A 6,066-nucleotide genomic window follows, 5' to 3' on the forward strand; every position below is an offset into this window, starting at 1 on the left:
CAGGGCAGCCCTGTCACTATCATTCTCTCTTCCCTTTCCCTACTTTATGGTGACTCAAAACATTTCTTATTGCATAAAACCTCAATATATCATTACATATTTATTTTGTTTATTGTCTGTTTCCCTTCACGAAAATGTAAGCTTCTTGAGGGCAGAAATTTTTAAAATTTCTTTTTTTTTCAATTTTTTTTATCTTGGCATATTATGGGGGTACATATTTTAAGATTTCAATAAATGCCCTTTCCCCCCCTCCTCCAACAAGTCTGAGTATCCAGCATGACCATCCCCCAGATGGTGCACATCTCACTCATTATGTATGTATATACCCACCCCCTTTCTCCCCCACCTGCCCAATACCCTATTACTGTAGTACCTATGTGTCCACTTAGGTGCTGCTCAGTTCATACAAGTTTGCTGGTGAGTATATGTGATGCTTGTTTTTCCATTCTTGGGATACTTCACTTAGTAGTAAGAGTTCCAGCTCTAACCAGGAAAATATAAGATGTGCTATATCACCGTTGTTACTTAGAGCTGAATAGTTCTCCTTGGTATACATATAACAAATTTTATTAATCCATTCTTGGATTGATGGGCACTTGAGCTGTTTCCAAAGCCTTGCAATTATGAATTGTGCTGCTATAAACATTCGAGTGCAGGTGTGTTTTTTGTAGAGTGTCATTGGACCTTTTGGGTAGATGTCCAGCAATGGGATTGCTGGATCAAATGGTAGATCCACTTGTATTGCTTTAAGGCATCTCCATACTGCTTTCCAAAGACGTTGAACTAGTTTGCAGTCCCACCAGCAGTGTAGGAGTGTTCCCCTCTCTCTGCATCCACGCCAGCATCTATTGTTTGGAGACATTTTGATAAAGGCCATTCTCACTGGAGTTAAGTGATATCTCATTGTGGTTTTGATTTGCATTTCCCTGATGATTAGAGATGTTGAGCATTTTTTCATATGTTCATTGGCCATTCTTCTGTCTTCTTTAGAAAAGTTTCTGTTCAAGTCCTTTGCCCATTTTAATGGGGTTATTTGATTTTTTCTTCCTAATTTTCGTGAGTTCTAAGAATATTCTAGTTATCACTCCCTTATCGGATGCATAGGATGCAAAAATTTTCTCCCATTCTGAAGGTTGTCTATTTTCATGACTGTTTCTTTGGCTGTGCAGAAGCTTTTTAGTTTGATCATGTCCCATTTATTTATTTTTTGTTGCTGCTATGATTGCCTGTGGGGACTTATTCATAAACTCTTTGCCCAGGCCGATGTCTAGGAGAGTGTTTCCAACATTTCCCTCTCAAATTCTAATAGTTTCATACCTTAGGTTTAAGTCTGTTATCCAGTGTGAGTGACAGATGAAGGATGTGGGTCCAGCTTTAGCATTCTACAAGTGGCTATCCAGTTTTCTCAGCATCATTTATTTAAAAGGGATTCTTTTCCCCAGCGTATGTTTTTGTCTGCTTTGTTAAATATTAGATGGCTATATGAGGATGGTTTTATATCAGGGTACTCAGATCTGTTCCACTGGTCAATATTCCTATTTCTGTGCCTATACCAGATTGATTTAATTACTACAGCTTTGTAGTATAGTTTGATTTCTGGCATATTAATACCTCCCATTTTGTTTTTGTTGCCTAGAATTGCTTTTGATATTTGGGGTCTTCTTTGGTTCCATATGAAGGTTAGAATTATTTTTTCTATATCTGTGAAGAATGCTGATGGGATATTAATAAGTATTGCATTGAATCTGTAGATCAGTTTGGGTAGTACAGACATTTTAATGATGTTGAGTCTGCCGATCCACGAGCATGGTATGGATTTCCATCTGTTTACATCCTCTGCTATTTCCTTCCTTAGTGTTGCATAGCTCTCCCTGTAAAGGTCTTTTACCTCCTTGGTTAAGTATATTCCTAAGTACTTTAATTTCTTTGTTGCTATTGTGAAGGGTATTGAGTCTTTCATTTGGTTCTCAATTTGATTGTTGTTGGCATATATGAATGCCTCTGATTTCTGTGTATTGATTTTGTATCCTGAGACTTTACTAAATTTATTTATAAGTTCCAGGAGTTTCTTGGTTAAATATTTGGGGTTTTCTAAATATAATGTCATATGATCAGCAAACAGTGAAAGCTTGATCTCTTCTGCCCCTATTTGGATACTTTTAATTCCACTTTCCTATCTGATTGCTATCGCCAGTACTTCCAGCACTATGTGGAATAGAAGTGGAGATAGTGGGCAGCCTTGTCTGATTCCAGTCCTAAGTGGGAATGCTTTCAATTTTTCCCCATTCAGTATGATGTTGTCTATGGGTCTGTCATATATGGCTTGTATCATTTTTAGGTATGTCCATTCTATGCCTATTTTCTTAAGTGTTCATATCATGAAAGGGTGTTGAATTTTGTCAAAAGCTTTTTTTGCATCTATTGAAAGAATCATGTGGTCTTTGTTTTTGCTTCTGTTTATATGATGAACTGCATTTATAGATTTACGTATGTTGAACCATCCCTGCATCCCTGGGATGAAGCCCACTTGGTCGTGATGGATTATTTTTTGAATAAGCATCTGGATTCCGTTAGCTAAGATTTTGTTGAAAATTTTTGCATCTATATTCATTAGGGATATTGGTCTGTAGTTTTCTTTTTTTGTTGCATCCTTTCCTGGTTTTAGTATCAGAGTAATATTCGCTTCATAAAAGGTGTCAGGGAGGTTTCCGTTTTTCTCGATGTTGTGGAATAGTTTCTGCAAGATAGGTACTAGTTCTTCTTTGTAAGTGTGGTAAAATTCGGGTGTGAAACCATCTGTACCAGGACTTTTCTTTTTAGGGAGATTTTTTTTTTTTAAGGACAACTTTTTATTGCTACCAGAGGCTTTTATCATCAGTACATGGTGTGACTGCAATACCTTTTCCAGACTGTAAAAGGAGCTCAGGATCCAGAGGTCATTAAGAGAAATACAGGGGGGCTGAGAAGGCAAGGGGAATAACTTTTATCAAGGAAATCCTAACAGTTTAACATAAAACTAGGGTACTGAATAGAGTTATTACATGTTATAGACTCAAATCATAGAGCTGCTCCAACACTTAGACAGTCTCTCCTACGATTATTGAGTGAAAACTGAGCAGTTACAAAAACCTTAATTTTAGTTATTACATACATGTTTCTTTGGTGAGCACCTGGATATATTAACTTTATCACAAATTCTTTTATGCAAATTCAAAGATGCTTTCAACAAATCTAAGAGTATCCTAATTCCATGCCACTTTTAAATTTCACTTTAAGATAAACAAAAATGAAAACGGTAATTATTTTTAAACTGTAGAAATTGAAATGAGACAAACATAAAATCAATGTGATAATATTTTCTATTGTCTATATTCTTTTTCTATTACCACCTCTGATTCATATTGGACAGCTCCCTCCAAAGTACCCTTTTCATATTAACTGGAATTTAAATCATGGATTAAACATGGCTGTCACACTGAAATAATCTGTTCATTAAATTGCTAAAAAATAATTTTGGGGGTTTCCTATTCAGTAGAAGTCAGCATAGGTAAACATGCATAAAATTCATTAAGTACTCAATGGAGAAGCAAGCAAAAGCAAAAGGAAAAATAAATCAGGACACTGGGGACAGTTTTGCTAGCTATGAATTTTGGAACTTTTTAAAAAAATATTAAATGTGAATTTTTTACATGGGGCAAGCTATATTACATTCCAGCAGAAAAAAGAGTACAACTGACATACTAAAAAGAAATTTGCTTATTAAAAAATTTTGCATCTTTTGGATTTTTCATATTTTTTTTTTTTTGGTCTTTAAGTGCTTAAATAACGTTGAATTAGCTGGACAAGTTAATGAGGGTTTTTTTGTTTTTTTTTTCTGGCTCACTTCAAATCAGCCTGATAAGGCATATATCCTTCTATAGCCTTTCCTGGTCTTGCCTGTTCTCATCCCCAGAGTAGTCTACCTTAGTTTGCACTTGAAAGTAACACTTATTGAATCTACATGACAGAAACAGGCTGCAAAGGTGGACAAGGGGAAACATGTCCCTCTTGTCTTGACAAATCAGTGCCACACACAGAACCCACATTTTCTGAAGCATTATCTTCATTATAGAGCCGTTTGATTCCATCATAGAAGTCATCCACTTCCATTTCCTCTACTTTGCGCTTAGCAGAGGTGTGCTTGCACCCACTGGCAGCTAGGAGATGATGGTAGAAGGCTGCTGTACCTCTGACTGGCACTTCTGGCTTGCTGTTATCCTTGGAGAAATCTGAGCCTGGGACAGAGGAGGGATGTAATCTGAACACTTCTTTGTCACAGGTCACCAAGGTGTGCTTGAGGGGACGGTAGACATAAACGGAATTTAGAGGCAGGGAAGACTGCAGAGTAGAAAGGCGATGTGCCACAAGCTCCCGACAGTGGATCAACTGGGAGCTATCCATCTGTGCTTTCTGAAGCAATTCAATTGTAAGAGGAAGCCAATCAGGGATAAGTTTCTCCATTTCCAAACTAACCATGGCTAAAGCAAGCATGGATCCTTTGAATTGTAGAAGCTGGTTCCAGGCCATATAGTGAAGTAGTTGCTTGGTGAGGACCGCCAAATGTTGAGATGGGCTCAATTAGGGCAAATTGAAAAGTAGCTGAGGCCTAGTTGACACTGCAATGGCATGGAAAATGTGAAGAAAATCCAATGGTGTGGCTGTGTGAAGATTCCAATTCAACTTATCCAGAATAATTCTCTCCATTCTCAGAATTTCAGATGAGGAACATCCACAGAAACTGTCTCTTGCCAATACTTTCAGTACTGGAATTCTCTCATCTTCCTCAACAGTCTTGGCAGCTAGGAAAAAACAGCTGATTGCAATACAACTCAAGTATTTTGGATGGGCCTTTACAGTAGCTAAAAACCTGTCCAAAAGACTGCTAGCCAGAGCAAATGTTTCCGGGTAAAGGTTGAATTGGTACTTGAGTTTGGCCAACCACTGAATTACTTCATCTCTCTGGGATGGAGAAACATTCTGATTTGTAGGCATTTTCGGCACATTGACCTTCCACATCTGGGCTTCCCTAGAGATTGCCTTTTCCAATAGGAAAGACAATCTCTGGTTTTCCAAAGTTCCTGGAAACTTCATGATATCCTCTGGATCTGCCTACTACCCAGCTTGATGTATCTACCTCTTCCTCCTCCTCGGCAGTGCTGTGGGCCTCACAGTGGTGACGCTGGGTCATCCGGGGACCCGTTACCACTGCATGCTCCTCGGCAGGTGGAGGCAGGGCATGGGCCGGGCGGCTGAGGAGGGAGGTGAGGGGACCTGGGCGCAGGCGAGGGATGCAGGGCTGCGGCAGTAGGGCCAGTCAGCGAATTAGTTCCATGGCGCCCCCGGGCCTGAGGCCTCCGCTGGAGCCCGAGGGTGGTGGGGGTGGGGGGGACCGGCTCTGCCCCTGCCTGGGGGAAGCGCCTCCGAGGGGAAATGGTGAAAGGGGGGGGAAGGGGGAAAAAGGAAAAAAAAAGGAAGGGGAAAGGGGGAAAAAATAAGAAAAAGCGAGACAGAGGCGCGACCGCATCCGCTCACGGGGAAGGCTGGGGAGGGAGGGGGTTAGGTAGATTTTAAATTGCTGTTTCTATTTCAGCTGTTGAGATTGGTCTGTTCAGGGAATCTATTTCTTCCTGGTTGAGCCTAGGGAGGCTGCATGTTTCTATAAATTTGTCCATTTCGTCTACATTTTCCAGTTTGTGTGCATAAAGATTTTGTAGTATTCATAAATTATATCTTGTATCTCTTTAGGATCAGTTGTAATATCTCCTTTTTTATTCCTGATAGAACCTATTAGAGATTTCTCTTTTTCTGGCTTTCGTTAGCTTATCCAATGGTGTGTCAATTTTGTTTATTTTTTCAAAGAACCAACTTTTTGTTTTATTAATCTCCTGAATAGCTTCCCTGTTTTCAATTTCATTTAGTTCTGATTTGATCTTGTTGATTTCACTTCTTCTCCTGGGTTTGGTGTTGATCTGTTCTTCTTTTCCCAGCTCTTTGAGTTTTTTCATTAGATTGTCTGTAATCTTTTTG

General features: G+C 39.3%; 1 pseudogene; it reads right to left on the reverse strand.

Moving 5' to 3' along the window:
- Positions 1 to 3,869: 3,869 nt before the first annotated feature.
- Positions 3,870 to 5,142, reverse strand: LOC105861466 (cyclin-I pseudogene; annotated as a pseudogene).
- Positions 5,143 to 6,066: the final 924 nt, after the last annotated feature.

The sequence above is a fragment of the Microcebus murinus genome, chromosome X (genome assembly GCF_040939455.1).
Source record: "Microcebus murinus isolate Inina chromosome X, M.murinus_Inina_mat1.0, whole genome shotgun sequence".
Taxonomy (NCBI): Eukaryota; Metazoa; Chordata; class Mammalia; order Primates; family Cheirogaleidae; genus Microcebus; species Microcebus murinus.